The sequence below is a fragment of the Symsagittifera roscoffensis genome, chromosome 6 (genome assembly GCF_963678635.1).
Source record: "Symsagittifera roscoffensis chromosome 6, txSymRosc1.1, whole genome shotgun sequence".
NCBI lineage: Eukaryota > Metazoa > Xenacoelomorpha > Acoela > Convolutidae > Symsagittifera > Symsagittifera roscoffensis.
In genome coordinates, this window is record NC_087067.1 from 32,645,678 (window position 1) to 32,668,454 (window position 22,777).

A 22,777-nucleotide genomic window follows, 5' to 3' on the forward strand; every position below is an offset into this window, starting at 1 on the left:
TGGAGATGGTAATTTGCTCTCGATGATGGGGTTTAAAGGAGGACAAGATGTCAACAATGGTTTTTTTTGAGGCAGTTTCGAAACTAGCATTAGACTTGAAATGTTCTTTTGTAAAGGGAGGAATGATTGTCATTTTTAAGAATGAAGTGACTTTAATATGAGGTCTTGCAATGCCCTCAGCGAGAACTTCAGAGAAAGAAGGCGACTGGCTATCAGCCATGTCCAAAAGTAAGTAATGCGTGGAAAACAATGCAAATTTATCTTCAGTTTAATCTCGGTAACAAAAGAAAAAGTAATTTTGATATAATCACGAGCCAAATTATCACAACAATTAGGCTAAAAGCATCTATCAGTATCCTGGCTGGTATTCGACCATATGCCACTAACGTTGAGTGAGCAGCTATCATGCCATCGATGGTCATCTAAGACACCCTGTACACGCTCCGTAGGTTTTGACCAGCCGATTTGGCCATAAAACTCATTGGGCCAAAAAAATTCTGAAAATTGTCAATTTTTCAAATTTTGTTTGAATTGCATAAATTATAACGTGAGCGTGCAAAATTTTACATGGTATAAGAGCATATTTCTACTCTCGTGCGAGGGCGAGTGTTTTAAAAGTAATGTACATAGTTATATGCTAGTCAGGATATAAATGGAAGCGGAATTACTCAAATGCCTAAGGCAGAACCGCAGATTCTGTCTTTGTCTACATCGTTAAGCCCATGTCGTATGTAACGGCACAAACGCAGATGGTTATAACGTAGTCTACTGTACTCTTACGATAGATTTACTAGCCAGCAGGGGAGTTTTGTTAGGGCGAAGTGTCATTATGGCTACCTCTTTTCAACTTTCCCCCTTGACCTTTCATAAGTTGGTCCGGGAGCAACCCAGCTCTCAACCCAGTCGGATAAATATAAATTTTTATGATGCGAGCTGTTTTTTCATTGTTGTGTTCAAGGCATGTACCAAAATTAGGAAAAGGTTTAGCTATCGCTTCTCGGCCTTTTGGCTAAGATCATGTGTAGTATCTGTTCTTGTCAGCTTAATATCTGGCATGCTGGGCATAGCCTGGCACCAATATTAAACTGATTTTTACTTCCCGAGTTAACACCGAAGCTTGCTTCAGTTGACTCACGGATTTTCCCGGTCTTACACTACCATCGGGAGCAGTCCACCTGAAAATTCTGAACCTGCAAATTATCTTAATAGAGTGAAGATGTCAGTATGAAGAGTCTAATTGAGCCTGGTGAATTGCGCGAACGGCCATAACTTGCCCAAAAAACTTAAGACTTCCAAATTTTTCTATTTCTATCGTAAGACCATCGTCAAATCTTGGGGGACTGAGAAAATGAACCAATTTGGTCGAACCAGTTCAAAGTTATGAGTTCTTGAAAGCTCGGTGATGCCAAAAAGTTAAGCCTAATCGAGCGTGGTGCAAAAAACGAAAATTTCAAAATTTGTGTTCTTTTCTGTCTAAATTTTATTTTTTCAATATCGTATCACAATTTTGGACTCAGAACAATTCCAACGAGCCCAAAACGACTTCTTTAGCTTCAGTGTTCGTGGAGTAATCATCAGTTGAAATTTTGGGGGGAGCTGAAATTCGGCCATTTTGGAAGAAAATCGACCTAAAAGCTAACTTTTAAGTTAATGCAATTTTTTTCTTGCATAAAATGGGGTGCTCTCTGCTGTCGCAGAGTGCATTCAAAGAAACTTATCAAATATATTTGAAAACTTACCTATTTAATAAGTTGATCACAACAATTAGGCTAAAAGCATCTATCAGTATCCTGGCTGGTAATCGACCATATGCCACTAACGTTGAGTGAGCAGCTATCATGCCATCGATGGTCATCTAAGACACCCTGTACACGCTCCGTAGGTTTTGACCAGCCGATTTGGCCATAAAACTCATTGGGCCAAAAAAATTCTGAAAATTGTCAATTTTTCAAATTTTGTTTGAATTGCATAAATTATAACGTGAGCGTGCAAAATTTTACATGGTATAAGAGCATATTTCTACTCTCGCGCGAGGGCGAGTGTTTTAAAAGTAATGTACATAGTTATATGCTAGTCAGGATATAAATGGAAGCGGAATTACTCAAATGCCTAAGGCAGAACCGCAGATTCTGTCTTTGTCTACATCGTTAAGCCCATGTCGTATGTAACGGCACAAACGCAGATGGTTATAACGTAACCTACTGTACTCTTACGATAGATTTACTAGCCAGCAGGGGAGTTTTGTTAGGGCGAAGTGTCATTATGGCTACCTCTTTTCAACTTTCCCCCTTGACCTTTCATAAGTTGGTCCGGGAGCAACCCAGCTCTCAACCCAGTCGGATAAATATAAATTTTTATGATGCCAGCTGTTTTTTCATTGTTGTGTTCAAGGCATGTACCAAAATTAGGAAAAGGTTTAGCTATCGCTTCTCGGCCTTTTGGCGAAGATCATGTGTAGTATCTGTTCTTGTCAGCTTAATATCTGGCATGCTGGGCATAGCCTGGCACCAATATTAAACTGATTTTTACTTCCCGAGTTAACACCGAAGCTTGCTTCAGTTGACTCACGGATTGTCCCGGTCTTACACTACCATCGGGAGCAGTCCACCTGAAAATTCTGAACCTGCAAATTATCTTAATAGAGTGAAGATGTCAGTATGAAGAGTCTAATTGAGCCTGGTGAATTGCGCGAACGGCCATAACTTGCCCAAAAAACTTAAGACTTCCAAATTTTTCTATTTCTATCGTAAGACCATCGTCAAATCTTGGGGGACTGAGAAAATGAACCAATTTGGTCGAACCAGTTCAAAGTTATGAGTTCTTGAAAGCTCGGTGATGCCAAAAAGTTAAGCCTAATCGAGCGTGGTGCAAAAAACGAAAATTTCAAAATTTTTGTTCTTTTCTGTCTAAATTTTATTTTTTCAATATCGTATCACAATTTTGGACTCAGAACAATTCCAACGAGCCCAAAACGACTTCTTTAGCTTCAGTGTTCGTGGAGTAATCATCAGTTGAAATTTTGGGGGGAGCTGAAATTCGGCCATTTTGGAAGAAAATCGACCTAAAAGCTAACTTTTAAGTTAGTGCAATTTTTTTCTTGCATTTTTCATAAAATGGGGTGCTCTCTGCTGTCGCAGAGTGCATTCAAAGAAACTTATCAAATAGATTTGAAAACTTACCTATTTAATAATTTTATCACAACAATTAGGCTAAAAGCATCTATCAGTATCCTGGCTGGTATTCGACCATATGCCACTAACGTTGAGTGAGCAGCTATCATGCCATCGATGGTCATCTAAGACACCCTGTACACGCTCCGTAGGTTTTGACCAGCCGATTTGGCCATAAAACTCATTGGGCCAAAAAAGTTCTGAAAATTGTCAATTTTTCAAATTTTGTTTGAATTGCATAAATTAAAACGTGAGCGTGCAAAATTTTACATGGTATAAGAGCATATTTCTACTCTCGCGCGAGGGCGAGTGTTTTAAAAGTATTGTACATAGTTATATGCTAGTCAGGATATAAATGGAAGCGGAATTACTCAAATGCCTAAGGCAGAACCGCAGATTCTGTCTTTGTCTACATCGTTAAGCCCATGTCGTATGTAACGGCACAAACGCAGATGGTTATAACGTAGTCTACTGTACTCTTACGATAGATTTACTAGCCAGCAGGGGAGTTTTGTTAGGGCGAAGTGTCATTATGGCTACCTCTTTTCAACTTTCCCCCTTGACCTTTCATAAGTTGGTCCGGGAGCAACCCAGCTCTCAACACAGTCGGATAAATATAAATTTTTATGATGCGAGCTGTTTTTTCATTGTTGTGTTCAAGGCATGTACCAAAATTAGGAAAAGGTTTAGCTATCGCTTCTCGGCCTTTTGGCTAAGATCTTGTGTAGAATCTGTTCTTGTCAGCTTAATATGTGGCATGCTGGGCATAACCTGGCACCAATATTAAACTGATTTTTACTTCCCGAGTTAACACCGAAGCTTGCTTCAGTTGACTCACGGATTGTCCCGGTCTTACACTACCATCGGGAGCAGTCCACCTGAAAATTCTGAACCTGCAAATTATCTTAATAGAGTGAAGATGTCAGTATGAAGAGTCTAATTGAGCCTGGTGAATTGCGCGAACGGCCATAACTTGCCCAAAAAACTTAAGACTTCCAAATTTTTCTATTTCTATCGTAAGACCATCGTCAAATCTTGGGGGACTGAGAAAATGAACCAATTTGGTCGAACCAGTTCAAAGTTATGAGTTCTTGAAAGCTCGGTGATGCCAAAAAGTTAAGCCTAATCGAGCGTGGTGCAAAAAACGAAAATTTCAAAATTTTTGTTCTTTTCTGTCCAAATTTTATTTTTTCAATATCGTATCACAATTTTGGACTCAGAACAATTCCAACGAGCCCAAAACGACTTCTTTAGCTTCAGTGTTCGTGGAGTAATCATCAGTTGAAATTTTGGGGGGAGCTGAAATTCGGCCATTTTGGAAGAAAATCGACCTAAAAGCTAACTTTTAAGTTAGTGCAATTTTTTTCTTGCATTTTTCATAAAATGGGGTGCTCTCTGCTGTCGCAGAATGCATTCAAAGAAACTTATCAAATAGATTTGAAAACTTACCTATTTAATAAGTTTATCACAACAATACACTAAAAGCATCTATCAGTATCCTGGCTGGTATTCGACCATATGCCACTAACGTTGAGTGAGCAGCTATCATGCCATCGATGGTCATCTAAGACACCCTGTACACGCTCCGTAGGTTTTGACCAGCCGATTTGGCCATAAAACTCATTGGGCCAAAAAAATTCTGAAAATTGTCAATTTTTCAAATTTTGTTTGAATTGCATAAATTATAACGTGAGCGTGCAAAATTTTACATATTATAAGAGCATATTTCTACTCTCGCGCGAGGGCGAGTGTTTTAAAAGTAATGTACATAGTTATATGCTAGTCAGGATATAAATGGAAGCGGAATTACTCAAATGCCTAAGGCAGAACCGCAGATTCTTTCTTTGTCTACATCGTTAAGCCCATGTCGTATGTAACGGCACAAACGCAGATGGTTATAACGTAGTCTACTGTACTCTTACGATAGATTTACTAGCCAGCAGGGGAGTTTTGTTAGGGCGAAGTGTCATTATGGCTACCTCTTTTCAACTTTCCCCCTTGACCTTTCATAAGTTGGTCCGGGAGCAACCCAGCTCTCAACCCAGTCGGATAAATATAAATTTTTATGATGCGAGCTGTTTTTTCATTGTTGTGTTCAAGGCATGTACCAAAATTAGGAAAAGGTTTAGCTATCGCTTCTCGGCCTTTTGGCGAAGATCATGTGTAGTATCTGTTCTTGTCAGCTTAATATCTGGCATGCTGGGCATAGCCTGGCACCAATATTAAACTGATTTTTACTTCCCGAGTTAACACCGAAGCTTGCTTCAGTTGACTCACGGATTGTCCCGGTCTTACACTACCATCGGGAGCAGTCCACCTGAAAATTCTGAACCTGCAAATTATCTTAATAGAGTGAAGATGTCAGTATGAAGAGTCTAATTGAGCCTGGTGAATTGCGCGAACGGCCATAACTTGCCCAAAAAACTTAAGACTTCCAAATTTTTCTATTTCTATCGTAAGACCATCGTCAAATCTTGGGGGACTGAGAAAATGAACCAATTTGGTCGAACCAGTTCAAAGTTATGAGTTCTTGAAAGCTCGGTGATGCCAAAAAGTTAAGCCTAATCGAGCGTGGTGCAAAAAACGAAAATTTCAAAATTTTTGTTCTTTTCTGTCTAAATTTTATTTTTTCAATATCGTATCACAATTTTGGACTCAGAACAATTCCAACGAGCCCAAAACGACTTCTTTAGCTTCAGTGTTCGTGGAGTAATCATTAGTTGAAATTTTGGGGGGAGCTGAAATTCGGCCATTTTGGAAGAAAATCGACCTAAAAGCTAACTTTTAAGTTAATGCAATTTTTTTCTTGCATAAAATGGGGTGCTCTCTGCTGTCGCAGAGTGCATTCAAAGAAACTTATCAAATAGATTTGAAAACTTACCTATTTAATAAGTTTATCACAACAATTAGGCTAAAAGCATCTATCAGTATCCTGGCTGGTATTCGACCATATGCCACTAACGTTGAGTGAGCAGCTATCATGCCATCGATGGTCATCTAAGACACCCTGTACACGCTCCGTAGGTTTTGACCAGCCGATTTGGCCATAAAACTCATTGGGCCAAAAAAATTCTGAAAATTGTCAATTTTTCAAATTTTGTTTGAATTGCATAAATTATAACGTGAGCGTGCAAAATTTTACATGGTATAAGAGCATATTTCTACTCTCGCGCGAGGGCGAGTGTTTTAAAAGTAATGTACATAGTTATATGCTAGTCAGGATATAAATGGAAGCGGAATTACTCAAATGCCTAAGGCAGAACCGCAGATTCTTTCTTTGTCTACATCGTTAAGCCCATGTCGTATGTAACGGCACAAACGCAGATGGTTATAACGTAGTCTACTGTACTCTTACGATAAATTTGCTAGCCAGCAGGGGAGTTTTGTTAGGGCGAAGTGTCATTATGGCTACCTCTTTTCAACTTTCCCCCTTGACCTTTCATAAGTTGGTCCGGGAGCAACCCAGCTCTCAACCCAGTCGGATAAATATAAATTTTTATGATGCGAGCTGTTTTTTCATTGTTGTGTTCAAGGCATGTACCAAAATTAGGAAAAGGTTTAGCTATCGCTTCTCGGCCTTTTGGCTAAGATCATGTGTAGTTTCTGTTCTTGTCAGCTTAATATCTGGCATGCTGGGCATAGCCTGGCATCAATATTAAACTGATTTTTACTTCCCGAGTTAACACCGAAGCTTGCTTCAGTTGACTCACGGATTGTCCCGGTCTTACACTACCATCGGGAGCAGTCCACCTGAAAATTCTGAACCTGCAAATTATCTTAATAGAGTGAAGATGTCAGTATGAAGAGTCTAATTGAGCCTGGTGAATTGCGCGAACGGCCATAACTTGCCCAAAAAACTTAAGACTTCCAAATTTTTCTATTTCTATCGTAAGACCATCGTCAAATCTTGGGGGACTGAGAAAATGAACCAATTTGGTCGAACCAGTTCAAAGTTATGAGTTCTTGAAAGCTCGGTGATGCCAAAAAGTTAAGCCTAATCGAGCGTGGTGCAAAAAACGAAAATTTCAAAATTTTTGTTCTTTTCTGTCTAAATTTTATTTTTTCAATATCGTATCACAATTTTGGACTCAGAACAATTCCAACGAGCCCAAAACGACTTCTTTAGCTTCAGTGTTCGTGGAGTAATCATCAGTTGAAATTTTGGGGGGAGCTGAAATTCGGCCATTTTGGAAGAAAATCGACCTAAAAGCTAACTTTTAAGTTAGTGCAATTTTTTTCTTGCATTTTTCATAAAATGGGTTGCTCTCTGCTGTCGCAGAGTGCATTCAAAGAAACTTACCAAATAGATTTGAAAACTTACCTATTTAATAAGTTTATCACAACAATTAGGCTAAAAGCATCTATCAGTATCCTGGCTGGTATTCGACCATATGCCACTAACGTTGAGTGAGCAGCTATCATGCCATCGATGGTCATCTAAGACACCCTGTACACGCTCCGTAGGTTTTGACCAGCCGATTTGGCCATAAAACTCATTGGGCCAAAAAAATTCTGAAAATTGTCAATTTTTCAAATTTTGTTTGAATTGCATAAATTATAACGTGAGCGTGCAAAATTTTACATGGTATAAGAGCATATTTCTACTCTCGCGCGAGCGCGAGTGCTTTAAAAGTAATGTACATAGTTATATGCTAGTCAGGATATAAATGGAAGCGGAATTACTCAAATGCCTAAGGCAGAACCGCAGATTCTTTCTTTGTCTACATCGTTAAGCCCATGTCGTATGTAACGGCACAAACGCAGATGGTTATAACGTAGTCTACTGTACTCTTACGATAGATTTACTAGCCAGCAGGGGAGTTTTGTTAGGGCGAAGTGTCATTATGGCTACCTCTTTTCAACTTTCCCCCTTGACCTTTCATAAGTTGGTCCGGGAGCAACCCAGCTCTCAACCCAGTCGGATAAATATAAATTTTTATGATGCGAGCTGTTTTTTCATTGTTGTGTTCAAGGCATGTACCAAAATTAGGAAAAGGTTTAGCTATCGCTTCTCGGCCTTTTGGCGAAGTTCATGTGTAGTATTTGTTCTTGTCACCTTAAAATCTGGCATGCTGGGCATAGCCTGGCACCAATATTAAACTGATTTTTACTTCCCGAGTTAACACCGAAGCTTGCTTCAGTTGACTCACGGGTTGTCCCGGTCTTACACTACCATTGGGAGCAGTCCACCTGAAAATTCTGAACCTGCAAATTATCTTAATAGAGTGAAGATGTCAGTATGAAGAGTCTAATTGAGCCTGGTGAATTGCGCGAACGGCCATAACTTGCCCAAAAAACTTAAGATTTCCAAATTTTTCTATTTCTATCGTAAGACCATCGTCAAATCTTGGGGGACTGAGAAAATGAACCAATTTGGTCGAACCAGTTCAAAGTTATGAGTTCTTGAAAGCTCGGTGATGCCAAAAAGTTAAGCCTAATCGAGCGTGGTGCAAAAAACGAAAATTTCAAAATTTTTGTTCTTTTCTGTCTAAATTTTATTTTTTCAATATCGTATCACAATTTTGGACTCAGAACAATTCCAACGAGCCCAAAACGACTTCTTTAGCTTCAGTGTTCGTGGAGTAATCATCAGTTGAAATTTTGGGGGGAGCTGAAATTCGGCCATTTTGGAAGAAAATGGACCTAAAAGCTAACTTTTAAGTTAGTGCAATTTTTTTCTTGCATTTTTCATAAAATGGGGTGCTCTCTGCTGTCGCAGAGTGCATTCAAAGAAACTTACCAAATAGATTTGAAAACTTACCTATTTAATAAGTTTATCACAACAATTAGGCTAAAAGCATCTATCAGTATCCTGGCTGGTATTCGACCATATGCCACTAACGTTGAGTGAGCAGCTATCATGCCATCGATGGTCATCTAAGACACCCTGTACACGCTCCGTAGGTTTTGACCAGCCGATTTGGCCATAAAACTCATTGGGCCAAAAAAATTCTGAAAATTGTCAATTTTTCAAATTTTGTTTGAATTGCATAAATTATAACGTGAGCGTGCAAAATTTTACATGGTATAAGAGCATATTTCTACTCTCGCGCGAGGGCGAGTGTTTTAAAAGTAATGTACATAGTTATATGCTAGTCAGGATATAAATGGAAGCGGAATTACTCAAATGCCTAAGGCAGAACCGCAGATTCTGTCTTTGTCTACATCGTTAAGCCCATGTCGTATGTAACGGCACAAACGCAGATGGTTATAACGTAGTCTACTGTACTCTTACGATAGATTTACTAGCCAGCAGGGGAGTTTTGTTAGGGCGAAGTGTCATTATGGCTACCTCTTTTCAACTTGCCCCCTTGACCTTTCATAAGTTGGTCCGGGAGCAACCCAGCTCTCAACCCAGTCGGATAAATATAAATTTTTATGATGCGAGCTGTTTTTTCATTGTTGTGTTCAAGGCATGTACCAAAATTAGGAAAAGGTTTAGCTATCGCTTCTCGGCCTTTTGGCTAAGATCATGTGTAGTATCTGTTCTTGTCAGCTTAATATCTGGCATGCTGGGCATAGCCTGGCACCAATATTAAACTGATTTTTACTTCCCGAGTTAACACCGAAGCTTGCTTCAGTTGACTCACGGATTGTCCCGGTCTTACACTACCATCGGGAGCAGTCCACCTGAAAATTCTGAACCTGCAAATTATCTTAATAGAGTGAAGATGTCAGTATGAAGAGTCTAATTAAGCCTGGTGAATTGCGCGAACGGCCATAACTTGCCCAAAAAACTTAAGACTTCCAAATTTTTCTATTTCTATCGTAAGACCATCGTCAAATCTTGGGGGACTGAGAAAATGAACCAATTTGGTCGAATCAGTTCAAAGTTATGAGTTCTTGAAAGCTCGGTGATGCCAAAAAGTTAAGCCTAATCGAGCGTGGTGCAAAAAACGAAAATTTCAAAATTTTTGTTCTTTTCTGTCTAAATTTTATTTTTTCAATATCGTATCACAATTTTGGACTCAGAACAATTCCAACGAGCTCAAAACGACTTCTTTAGCTTCAGTGTTCGTGGAGTAATCATCAGTTGAAATTTTGGGGGGAGCTGAAATTCGGCCATTTTGGAAGAAAATCGACCTAAAAGCTAACTTTTAAGTTAGTGCAATTTTTTTCTTGCATTTTTCATAAAATGGGGTGCTCTCTGCTGTCGCAGAGTGCATTCAAAGAAACTTATCAAATAGATTTGAAAACTTACCTATTTAATAAGTTTATCACAACAATTAGGCTTTCAAATAATTTATTAACGATTGTAATTACAAATTACAAAAAAGGAAAGCAATTAGTTACACATATTTAGTTAGAGTTAGCAGAAAAGAAATACGACATCAAATGTAATATAATACACAATGAAGATAATCATTTTATGGAATGGAACCAAGTTTTTTGAGATATTCAGATGTATCTTGACACCATGATGATATCAGCTTAGCTACAATGTATTTCATGCCTATTACATTTTCTTCAACAAGCAGATCTTTTATTGAATTGAAATTAAGTTTTTCTTTAAGAGTAGAGCAGTTTTCACAAGCGAAAAACAAATGTTGCATGGTTTCGAATTCTCTTTCACAAGAGTAACAAAGGGGGTGGTCCACCAAATTTTTAATCCATTTCCTGGGCTTATCCAGATAACTGTTTAAGAAAAAAAAGTAGAGAATGTTTTTATCTAGAGGGGTGAACTTTTTATGTTTCCATATTTTGGTTAGGAATTGAAAAATCAAAGATTTGTCTGATAGATTAAGATCCGGGTAGAAATTCGCAATTTTTCTAGCTATAACCTTCGTTTTATAATTTGGAAGCATCAACTCTGCATAAAGACTAGACATGTTCATCTTCATAGGATTAATTACTTTTCCATTTTGAACTAGCTGAAAACTATCTCGAGCAAACTCGAGAATGAAAATGTTTTTTTTTAATTAAGAAATTTTTGAAGGATCTGAAAATCTTAGATTTTTTGAAGTAGATCACTTCTTTGTTGCTACCCAAGGTATTAAGTAGGGATACCATGTCGAAAATTTTTGCAGCCGCAATATAAAAATTTAAATTTTTGAAGCCTGTGCCTCCATTATTGAATGGAAGGTATAAGATCTGCTTGTTGATTGAATGTTTTCCTCCAAGCCATACACTGTTAATCAATTTCATTTCTAACCTATCAATGAAAGTTTTTGTCAACTCCAAGTGCCTCATCACATATACGAGTCTTGAGGTCACAAAAGTCTCAATATTCAGGCTTCGCGCCCGGAGAGTCATACATTTTAAGCTGAATTTAGCTGAATTATTAATCGTATCTTCCAATATCTTGGTTTTAATTTTCAATGAATCATTCAAGCTTAAGCATATGCCTAATAATTTAAGGGCTGATACTTTCTTCAACTGTTTAGGCACGAAACCTAAACTCAGAACTTTGGTTTTATCTACAATTATAGCAAGTTTTGATACCAAATTGAACTTATTGATTTCATCAAGTAAATTTCCGATACAAGCGCGTTTAATGAAAACACTAATATCATCGGCGTAGGCCACAATTTTAAGTGCTTGGTTGGATTTGATAGAATTATTATAGCGTATGGCTTGGAGTAAAGGTTCCATTCCTAAAATGAACAAAACCGCCGAAAGAGGGCATCCTTGTTTAATACCATTGTCGACTCTAATTGATCGTGATAGGTAGCCACCTATTTCTATCATCGCTTTGGTATCAGTATATATGATGGATATCAAAGAAGTTATGACTTCTGGACAGCCTATGGCTGTTAAAACGTTCAAAATGTAATCACGGTCCTTACGGTCAAAAGCCTTACTGAAATCGATGGCTACCACACAATTAGATTTTCCGAGTTTTTCTTGAGCTAATCTAGCCCTAATTATGGCTGTATGAATACTGCGCTTTGGCAAATAAGCAAGTTGATGTTTGCGTATTAGATTATTTAAAGGGTCTCTTAAACGAGATGCCAGAACATGGGAAAGAATTTTGAGATCAGTGTTAAGGAGGCTTATTGGTCGGAATTCGTCCACATTTAAACTGTTTTCAATTTTTGGGATGAGTGTTATTATTGAAATGAGAAACGACCTAGGTGCCGCTTTATTGTAGCACATCGAGTTAAATAATTCAGCGAGCAACGGAGTGAAAAAATTTGAGTGGCTTTTATACAAGTCTGAAGTAAGACCATCAGATCCAGGTGCGCTATTTTTATTTAATTTATTTATAGCTTGGTTCACTTCCTCTTCACCTATTGGCGAATTATTAAACATTTTGGTAATTTTCTTTATTCGTTTTGAATTCCGCAGCTTAAAAACATTCAAAAGCTCCTCCCTAGGTGCGTAGTTGGCGTCAGCAACCTTTTTTTTTAAGTAAAAATTGGAGTAAAATCTCGAGAATTCGTTCAAAATTTCATCAATGTCATTGGAAATTTCACCACTTTTCAGCTTTATTTGCTTAATACTTTTATTAACTTTGAAGTAACTTAGCAGTGATTTAAGCGCACCCGAATCACCATGGTTGAGGTCTAAATAAAATCCACGAATGGACTTAAATTTGGTCCTCAAGTCCATCTCATCTCGGAGAGAAGAGTAAGGACAGTTGGCCTGTCTAGAGGCCAACTGGGGCTGTCTGGTTGTCTCTGAATTGATGGAATGTATATCTGCAGGATTACTACTTTGTATGTAGGGGGCGATATTTTTATTCAACTGTCTATGGCCATTAATGCATAAAAAACGCAACCAGTCACGAAGTCTGGCTTTAAATTTGTCGTATGTCCCTGATAATGGCAGTTTCAGAGACTCATCAGACAGCCCCTGGAGTGTTTCTACCAGTTCTGAAGGCTTATTGTGCTCTCTAACTACGTTATATTTCAATTTCCAGTAACTTTGGCCATTTACATGCATAAAATCTTGAAAATTTGAAAAACATGCATGTAATGCATTATGGTCGCTATAATTTGTGTATAATGTAGTCAAGGTCGTTATTTCGTCAATTTTATTGCTAAAAATGTAGTCTAGACGCGATTCGGATTTTGATTTTTGGTCAAAATGGGTGGGATACACTTTGTTCCAGACCTTGAAAAGGTCAAAGCATCCAATTGATTCGAAAATGTTGCAAATTATGTGATATCTTTGGACCCGCCGGTCACTACGATGTAATGCAAGATTGCATAACTCAGAACTTGATCGGCAGTTAAAATCACCCCCAACCAAAATCAATGTATCTCTCCGTTGCTCGGCTAATTTGTTAGCTAGGTCAGTAAGGACTGAGTAGTCCTTGCTGAGGGGATTGATATATATATATATATATATATAGAGCAGTAAATGCTGCCAGATTCTGACTCTTTCAGATCCAAAGCAATGTGGCTTTGGTAAAAACTCTGAATTTTCCATTTATTGGGAAATAATAAAAGTAAACCTCCTGAGTTATTTTGGCTGCATGGCTGGATTAGATATTTCAATTTATAGCTGGTCAAAATTGCCTTATGCTTTGAGCTTAATACATACAATTTTGTTTCTTGTAACGCTATAACGTAGTCATGATGTAATTTCCCCCCATGTTTTGGCTTATTCAGGTCAACCAGGATGCCTAGAAGTTTGAGGTGATTACCTAGACCTCTACAGTTTAAGGTATAAAAGCACGTCATGAATAGATTATAAGTCTGTTGGAAATAATTTTGCATGCGAATTTGAATAGTTAAAGATAGCCGGTTTCATAATGTTATTCGGGGTTCTATGAGTAAAGACCTGATGCGGTTTTACTATCACCACCACCAAATTCAACGTATCTCCCCGTTGCCTATCATGCTTTCTAGCTAGGGCAGTTAGGACTGAAAAGTCCTTACTGTGGGGTTTGATGCAAATAGAGCAGTATATACTGCCAGATTCTGACTTTGTCAAAGCCGAAAATTTTCGGTTTTGGTAAAATCTCTGAAAATTCCAGTTTTCGGTTGAGAAAAAATTCAAAATTTCTAACTTACACTGTTTGCTTGTTTGGACTGAATTATACAGTTTAAAATTGATCAAGATGGCGTTTTCTTTTAAGCTTAATACATACAGTTTTGATTCTGGAAATGCTATAACGTAGTCATGTCGTACTTTTCTTTCAAAATTTGGCTTGCTGAGGTAAATATAGATGCAATTCATACTGATGTGGTCCTTATAACCTCTAGGACGTTCTGAAAACAGGCACGTCTTGACTAAGTTATAAGTTTTTCCTATGCAAATCGCATGCAAAGTTACTAATTTCGTCTTAGCCGTTATTACGATGTAAGTCAAGGTTAAATGTACCAGTAAGTGATGTCTTGCATTACCCATCGCCCAGAAAACTTTCTCGTCTCTCCGGTGTTCAGTCAAACAATTGACTAGACCACCAAGGTCTGAAAAGGTTTTGCTGAGGAGATTGACATACCTCTTGCAGCAAACGTTGCATGATACAAAAATTTTAAAGGTCAAAGCATTTTGACAATCAAAAAATGTGTTAAAATTCCAATTAAGGGTAAAAAATGTAGACAATAGTACTGAACTATGCAAACTGCCTGTCTGGAGTTTAAAGCTCAGACTTCTATTAACGAAAAAGACTGTTTTTTTAGAGGTTAGAGCGTCTAGTTTTTTAAATTTTAGACCTAAAATGTAGTGTTTATGCGACGTTTTCCCACGTTCTGGCTTTCTTATTGGAACAAGGATGCCTAGAGGTTTCAGCTTCTCAGTGAAACCGCTGCTCTTTAGAAATTTAAAGCACAACATTATGAAAAAGTTTATGTATGAGAAGTTTTTAGACTCGATACCTGTTGTTCTCTTTTTTGCAGTTTTGATGGAGTCTGCTTGTCCGCGTCTGGGCTGCTGTGTCGTCTCTGCGATTTCTGGCGGCTGAACGCCCCACTCCTTCTGAGGCTACTGCGCGCCTTCATCACATGCCAGTCCTCCTCATCCATTCGGCCCTCAGAGGCCGGAGTCCCATCAGCAGAATTGCTTGTGGCCAAATCAGATGTCGTCTGGTTGACCTCTGGTGGTTGTTGTCTCCTGATCCGACACCAGGAATCATCATGACCAATATAAGGCTTTTTCTCTTCCTTGCATAGACTGCAGGAATGAATTGACGGGACATGCGCGTTGAAGGGTAGATCGAGCCATTTGAATGGCCGAGTTTTGACAGCGTTGAACGACCACTGCCTCAGGTCAGTTTCAGCGCTCTCATTGGGGATTCTGATAATGGCCGAAGCTTTACCGTTGAAGAAGCTCCCCTGTCCACACTTCTCGCGTTGACGCGTAACTTCTCCCTCCACATGAACTGTTGGGGGGAGCTGCAGGGCTTCGAGGACTGCCTCATCGTCACAAAGCCCGGGCACCTGGTTCATGCGTAGCAAAGCCGTCTTTGGAAACCCGGTTGGATCATATCTCCAGAAGTGGTCACCCGTTGGGAAGATAGTTTTGTCAAGGAGCTGCAGTCCTTCTGTCTTCATGATGGTCAGCTCGTCCTCCGCCTCAGTTGGCGCGATAACGATTAAAGAATGTAATCTTTTTTCTTTGACAGTAGAGAAAGCTTTGGAGATGGTAATTTGATCTCGATGATGGGGTTTAAAGGAGGACAAGATGTCAACAATGGTTTTTTTTTGAGGCAGCTTCGAAACTAGCATTAGACTTGAAATGTTCTTTTGTAAAGGGAGGAATGATGGTCATTTTTAAGAATGAAGTGACTTTAATATGAGGTCCTGCAATGCCCTCAGCGAGAACTTCAGAGAAAGAAGGCGACTGGCTATCAGCCATGTCCAAAAGTAAGTAATGCGTGTAAAACAATGCAAATTTATTTTCAGTTTAATCTCGGTAACAATTAGGCTAAAAGCATCTATCAGTATCCTGGCTGGTATTCGACCATATGCCACTAACGTTGAGTGAGCAGCTATCATGCCATCGATGGTCATCTAAGACACCCTGTACACGCTCCGTAGGTTTTGACCAGCCGATTTGGCCATAAAACTCATTGGGCCAAAAAAATTCTGAAAATTGTCAATTTTTCAAATTTTGTTTGAATTGCATAAATTATAACGTGAGCGTGCAAAATTTTACATGGTATAAGAGCATATTTCTACTCTCGCGCGAGGGCGAGTGTTTTAAAAGTAATGTACATAGTTATATGCTAGTCAGGATATAAATGGAAGCGGAATTACTCAAATGCCTAAGGCAGAACCGCAGATTCTGTCTTTGTCTACATCGTTAAGCCCATGTCGTATGTAACGGCACAAACGCAGATGGTTATAACGTAGTCTACTGTACTCTTACGATAGATTTACTAGCCAGCAGGGGAGTTTTGTTAGGGCGAAGTGTCATTATGGCTACCTCTTTTCAACTTTCCCCCTTGACCTTTCATAAGTTGGTCCGGGAGCAACCCAGCTCTCAACCCAGTCGGATAAATATAAATTTTTATGATTCGAGCTGTTTTTTCATTGTTGTGTTCAAGGCATGTACCAAAATTAGGAAAAGGTTTAGCTATCGCTTCTCGGCCTTTTGGCTAAGATCATGTGTAGTATCTGTTCTTGTCAGCTTAATATCTGGCGTGCTGGGCATAGCCTGGCACCAATATTAAACTGATTTTTACTTCCCGAGTTAACACCGAAGATTGCTTCAGTTGACTCACGGATTGTCCCGGTCTTACACTACCATCGGGAGCAGTCCACCTGAAAATTCTGAACCTGCAAATTATCTTAATAGAGTGAAGATGTCAGTATGAAGAGTCTAATTAAGCCTGGTGAATTGCGCGAACGGCCATAACTTGCCCAAAAAACTTAAGACTTCCAAATTTTTCTATTTCTATCGTAAGACCATCGTCAAATCTTGGGGGACTGAGAAAATGAACCAATTTGGTCGAACCAGTTCAAAGTTATGAGTTCTTGAAAGCTCGGTGATGCCAAAAAGTTAAGCCTAATCGAGCGTGGTGCAAAAAACGAAAATTTCAAAATTTTTGTTCTTTTCTGTCTAAATTTTATTTTTTCAATATCGTATCACAATTTTGGACTCAGAACAAATCCAACGAGCTCAAAACGACTTCTTTAGCTTCAGTGTTCGTGGAGTAATCATCAGTTGAAATTTTGGGGGAGCTGAAATTCGGCCACTTTGGAAGACAATCGACCTAAAAGCTAACTTTTAAGTTAGTGCAATTTTTTTCTTGCATTTTTCATAAATTGGGGTGCTCTCTGCTGTCGCAGAGTGCATTCAAAGAAACTTATCAAATAGATTTGAAAACTTACCTATTTAATAAGTTTATCACAACAATTAGGCTAAAAGCATCTATCAGTATCCTGGCTGGTATTCGACCATATGCCACTAACGTTGAGTGAGCAGCTATCATGCCATCGATGGTCATCTAAGACACCCTGTACACGCTCCGTAGGTTTTGACCAGCCGATTTGGCCATAAAACTCATTGACAATCAAAAAATGTGTTAAAATTCCAATTAAGGGTAAAAAATGTAGACAATAGTACTGAACTATGCAAACTGCCTGTCTGGAGTTTAAAGCTCAGACTTCTATTAACGAAAAAGACTGTTTTTTTAGAGGTTAGAGCGTCTAGTTTTTTAAATTTTAGACCTAAAATGTAGTGTTTATGCGACGTTTTCCCACGTTCTGGCTTTCTTATTGGAACAAGGATGCCTAGAGGTTTCAGCTTCTCAGTGAAACCGCTGCTCTTTAGAAATTTAAAGCACAACATTATGAAAAAGTTTATGTATGAGAAGTTTTTAGACTCGATACCTGTTGTTCTCTTTTTTGCAGTTTTGATGGAGTCTGCTTGTCCGCGTCTGGGCTGCTGTGTCGTCTCTGCGATTTCTGGCGGCTGAACGCCCCACTCCTTCTGAGGCTACTGCGCGCCTTCATCACATGCCAGTCCTCCTCATCCATTCGGCCCTCAGAGGCCGGAGTCCCATCAGCAGAATTGCTTGTGGCCAAATCAGATGTCGTCTGGTTGACCTCTGGTGGTTGTTGTCTCCTGATCCGACACCAGGAATCATCATGACCAATATAAGGCTTTTTCTCTTCCTTGCATAGACTGCAGGAATGAATTGACGGGACATGCGCGTTGAAGGGTAGATCGAGCCATTTGAATGGCCGAGTTTTGACAGCGTTGAACGACCACTGCCTCAGGTCAGTTTCAGCGCTCTCATTGGGGATTCTGATAATGGCCGAAGCTTTACCGTTGAAGAAGCTCCCCTGTCCACACTTCTCGCGTTGACGCGTAACTTCTCCCTCCACATGAACTGTTGGGGGGAGCTGCAGGGCTTCGAGGACTGCCTCATCGTCACAAAGCCCGGGCACCTGGTTCATGCGTAGCATGGCCGTCTTTGGAAACCCGGTTGGATCATATCTCCAGAAGTGGTCACCCGTTGGGAAGATAGTTTTGTCAAGGAGCTGCAGTCCTTCTGTCTTCATGATGGTCAGCTCGTCCTCCGCCTCAGTTGGCGCGATAACGATTAAAGAATGTAATCTTTTTTCTTTGACAGTAGAGAAAGCTTTGGAGATGGTAATTTGATCTCGATGATGGGGTTTAAAGGAGGACAAGATGTCAACAATGGTTTTTTTTTGAGGCAGCTTCGAAACTAGCATTAGACTTGAAATGTTCTTTTGTAAAGGGAGGAATGATGGTCATTTTTAAGAATGAAGTGACTTTAATATGAGGTCTTGCAATGCCCTCAGCGAGAACTTCAGAGAAAGAAGGCGACTGGCTATCAGCCATGTCCAAAAGTAAGTAATGCGTGTAGAACAATGCAAATTTATTTTCAGTTTAATCTCGGTAACAATTAGGCTAAAAGCATCTATCAGTATCCTGGCTGGTATTCGACCATATGCCACTAACGTTGAGTGAGCAGCTATCATGCCATCGATGGTCATCTAAGACACCCTGTACACGCTCCGTAGGTTTTGACCAGCCGATTTGGCCATAAAACTCATTGGGCCAAAAAAATTCTGAAAATTGTCAATTTTTCAAATTTTGTTTGAATTGCATAAATTATAACGTGAGCGTGCAAAATTTTACATGGTATAAGAGCATATTTCTACTCTCGCGCGAGGGCGAGTGTTTTAAAAGTAATGTACATAGTTATATGCTAGTCAGGATATAAATGGAAGCGGAATTACTCAAATGCCTAAGGCAGAACCGCAGATTCTGTCTTTGTCTACATCGTTAAGCCCATGTCGTATGTAACGGCACAAACGCAGATGGTTATAACGTAGTCTACTGTACTCTTACGATAGATTTACTAGCCAGCAGGGGAGTTTTGTTAGGGCGAAGTGTCATTATGGCTACCTCTTTTCAACTTTCCCCCTTGACCTTTCATAAGTTGGTCCGGGAGCAACCCAGCTCTCAACCCAGTCGGATAAATATAAATTTTTATGATTCGAGCTGTTTTTTCATTGTTGTGTTCAAGGCATGTACCAAAATTAGGAAAAGGTTTAGCTATCGCTTCTCGGCCTTTTGGCTAAGATCACGTGTAGTATCTGTTCTTGTCAGCTTAATATCTGGCATGCTGGGCATAGCCTGGCACCAATATTAAACTGATTTTTACTTCCCGAGTTAACACCGAAGATTGCTTCAGTTGACTCACGGATTTTCCCGGTCTTACACTACCATCGGGAGCAGTCCACCTGAAAATTCTGAACCTGCAAATTATCTTAATAGAGTGAAGATGTCAGTATGAAGAGTCTAATTAAGCCTGGTGAATTGCGCGAACGGCCATAACTTGCCCAAAAAACTTAAGACTTCCAAATTTTTCTATTTCTATCGTAAGACCATCGTCAAATCTTGGGGGACTGAGAAAATGAACCAATTTGGTCGAACCAGTTCAAAGTTATGAGTTCTTGAAAGCTCGGTGATGCCAAAAAGTTAAGCCTAATCGAGCGTGGTGCAAAAAACGAAAATTTCAAAATTTTTGTTCTTTTCTGTCTAAATTTTATTTTTTCAATATCGTATCACAATTTTGGACTCAGAACAAATCCAACGAGCTCAAAACGACTTCTTTAGCTTCAGTGTTCGTGGAGTAATCATCAGTTGAAACTTTGGGGGGAGCTGAAATTCGGCCATTTTGGAAGAAAGTCGACCTAAAAGCTAACTTTTAAGTTAGTGCAATTTTTTTCTTGCATTTTTCATAAAATGGGGTGCTCTCTGCTGTCGCAGAGTGCATTCAAAGAAACTTATCAAATAGATTTGAAAACTTACCTATTTAATAAGTTTATCACAACAATTAGGCTAAAAGCATCTATCAGTATCCTGGCTGGTATTCGACCATATGCCACTAACGTTGAGTGAGCAGCTATCATGCCATCGATGGTCATCTAAGACACCCTGTACACGCTCCGTAGGTTTTGACCAGCCGATTTGGCCATAAAACTCATTGGGCCAAAAAAATTCTGAAAATTGTCAATTTTTCAAATTTTGTTTGAATTGCATAAATTATAACGTGAGCGTGCAAAATTTTACATGGTATAAGAGCATATTTCTACTCTCGCGCGAGGGCGAGTGTTTTAAAAGTAATGTACATAGTTATATGCTAGTCAGGATATAAATGGAAGCGGAATTACTCAAATGCCTAAGGCAGAACCGCAGATTCTGTCTTTGTCTACATCGTTAAGCCCATGTCGTATGTAACGGCACAAACGCAGATGGTTATAACGTAGTCTACTGTACTCTTACGATAGATTTACTAGCCAGCAGGGGAGTTTTGTTAGGGCGAAGTGTCATTATGGCTACCTCTTTTCAACTTTCCCCCTTGACCTTTCATAAGTTGGTCCGGGAGCAACCCAGCTCTCAACCCAGTCGGATAAATATAAAATTTTATGATGCGAGCTGTTTTTTCATTGTTGTGTTCAAGGCATGTACCAAAATTAGGAAAAGGTTTAGCTATCGCTTCTCGGCCTTTTGGCTAAGATCATGTGTAGTATCTGTTCTTGTCAGCTTAATATCTGGCATGCTGGGCATAGCCTGGCACCAATATTAAACTGATTTTTACTTCCCGAGTTAACACCGAAGCTTGCTTCAGTTGACTCACGGATTGTCCCGGTCTTACACTACCATCGGGAGCAGTCCACCTGAAAATTCTGAACCTGCAAATTATCTTAATAGAGTGAAGATGTCAGTATGAAGAGTCTAATTAAGCCTGGTGAATTGCGCGAACGGCCATAACTTGCCCAAAAAACTTAAGACTTCCAAATTTTTCTATTTCTATCGTAAGACCATCGTCAAATCTTGGGGGACTGAGAAAATGAACCAATTTGGTCGAACCAGTTCAAAGTTATGAGTTCTTGAAAGCTCGGTGATGCCAAAAAGTTAAGCCTAATCGAGCGTGGTGCAAAAAACGAAAATTTCAAAATTTTTGTTCTTTTCTGTCTAAATTTTATTTTTTCAATATCGTATCACAATTTTGGACTCAGAACTATTCCAACGAGCTCAAAACGACTTCTTTAGCTTCAGTGTTCGTGGAGTAATCATCAGTTGAAATTTTGGGGGGAGCTGAAATTCGGCCATTTTGGAAGAAAATCGACCTAAAAGCTAACTTTTAAGTTAGTGCAATTTTTTTCTTGCATTTTTCATAAAATGGAGTGCTCTCTGCTGTCGCAGAGTGCATTCAAAGAAACTTATCAAATAGATTTGAAAACTTACCTATTTAATAAGTTTATCACAACAATTAGGCTAAAAGCATCTATCAGTATCCTGGCTGGTATTCGACCATATGCCACTAACGTTGAGTGAGCAGCTATCATGCCATCGATGGTCATCTAAGACACCCTGTACACGCTCCGTAGGTTTTGACCAGCCGATTTGGCCATAAAACTCATTGGGCCAAAAAAATTCTGAAAATTGTCAATTTTTCAAATTTTGTTTGAATTGCATAAATTATAACGTGAGCGTGCAAAATTTTATTTTACATGGTATAAGAGCATATTTCTACTCTCGCGCGAGGGCGAGTGTTTTAAAAGTAATGTACATAGTTATATGCTAGTCAGGATATAAATGGAAGCGGAATTACTCAAATGCCTAAGGCAGAACCGCAGATTCTGTCTTTGTCTACATCGTTAAGCCCATGTCGTATGTAACGGCACAAACGCAGATGGTTATAACGTAGTCTACTGTACTCTTACGATAGATTTACTAGCCAGCAGGGGAGTTTTGTTAGGGCGAAGTGTCATTATGGCTACCTCTTTTCAACTTTCCCCCTTGACCTTTCATAAGTTGGTCCGGGAGCAACCCAGCTCTCAACCCAGTCGGATAAATATAAATTTTTATGATGCGAGCTGTTTTTTCATTGTTGTGTTCAAGGCATGTACCAAAATTAGGAAAAGGTTTAGCTATCGCTTCTCGACCTTTTGGCTAAGATCATGTGTAGTATCTGTTCTTGTCAGCTTAATATCTGGCATGCTGGGCATAGCCTGGCACCAATATTAAACTGATTTTTACTTCCCGAGTTAACACCGAAGCTTGCTTCAGTTGACTCACGGATTGTCCCGGTCTTACACTACCATCGGGAGCAGTCCACCTGAAAATTCTGAACCTGCAAATTATCTTAATAGAGTGAAGATGTCAGTATGAAGAGTCTAATTAAGCCTGGTGAATTGCGCGAACGGCCATAACTTGCCCAAAAAACT

The 22,777-nt window shown here is 39.3% G+C and overlaps 11 non-coding genes across 11 annotated transcripts; all 11 read left to right on the forward strand.

Annotated features, from left to right (window-relative positions):
* Positions 1-989: 989 nt before the first annotated feature.
* On the forward strand, positions 990-1,180 carry LOC134849493 (U2 spliceosomal RNA). Its single transcript, XR_010163510.1, has one exon. It is a non-coding gene; the product is annotated as a U2 spliceosomal RNA (small nuclear RNA).
* A 1,242-nt stretch (positions 1,181-2,422) lies between these two features.
* On the forward strand, positions 2,423-2,613 carry LOC134849580 (U2 spliceosomal RNA). The gene has a single exon (XR_010163596.1). It is a non-coding gene; the product is annotated as a U2 spliceosomal RNA (small nuclear RNA).
* A 1,249-nt stretch (positions 2,614-3,862) lies between these two features.
* LOC134849750 (U2 spliceosomal RNA) lies at positions 3,863-4,053 on the forward strand. Its single transcript, XR_010163757.1, has one exon. It is a non-coding gene; the product is annotated as a U2 spliceosomal RNA (small nuclear RNA).
* A 1,248-nt stretch (positions 4,054-5,301) lies between these two features.
* LOC134849581 (U2 spliceosomal RNA) lies at positions 5,302-5,492 on the forward strand. The gene has a single exon (XR_010163597.1). It is a non-coding gene; the product is annotated as a U2 spliceosomal RNA (small nuclear RNA).
* Positions 5,493-6,734: 1,242 nt separating this feature from the next.
* LOC134849516 (U2 spliceosomal RNA) lies at positions 6,735-6,925 on the forward strand. Its single transcript, XR_010163533.1, has one exon. It is a non-coding gene; the product is annotated as a U2 spliceosomal RNA (small nuclear RNA).
* Positions 6,926-8,174: 1,249 nt separating this feature from the next.
* LOC134849776 (U2 spliceosomal RNA) lies at positions 8,175-8,365 on the forward strand. Its single transcript, XR_010163776.1, has one exon. It is a non-coding gene; the product is annotated as a U2 spliceosomal RNA (small nuclear RNA).
* A 1,249-nt stretch (positions 8,366-9,614) lies between these two features.
* LOC134849316 (U2 spliceosomal RNA) lies at positions 9,615-9,805 on the forward strand. The gene has a single exon (XR_010163340.1). It is a non-coding gene; the product is annotated as a U2 spliceosomal RNA (small nuclear RNA).
* A 6,834-nt stretch (positions 9,806-16,639) lies between these two features.
* LOC134849663 (U2 spliceosomal RNA) lies at positions 16,640-16,830 on the forward strand. The gene has a single exon (XR_010163677.1). It is a non-coding gene; the product is annotated as a U2 spliceosomal RNA (small nuclear RNA).
* Positions 16,831-19,597: 2,767 nt separating this feature from the next.
* On the forward strand, positions 19,598-19,788 carry LOC134849686 (U2 spliceosomal RNA). The gene has a single exon (XR_010163698.1). It is a non-coding gene; the product is annotated as a U2 spliceosomal RNA (small nuclear RNA).
* Positions 19,789-21,037: 1,249 nt separating this feature from the next.
* Positions 21,038-21,228, forward strand: LOC134849317 (U2 spliceosomal RNA). The gene has a single exon (XR_010163341.1). It is a non-coding gene; the product is annotated as a U2 spliceosomal RNA (small nuclear RNA).
* A 1,254-nt stretch (positions 21,229-22,482) lies between these two features.
* On the forward strand, positions 22,483-22,673 carry LOC134849589 (U2 spliceosomal RNA). Its single transcript, XR_010163605.1, has one exon. It is a non-coding gene; the product is annotated as a U2 spliceosomal RNA (small nuclear RNA).
* The last annotated feature ends 104 nt before the right edge of the window (positions 22,674-22,777 follow it).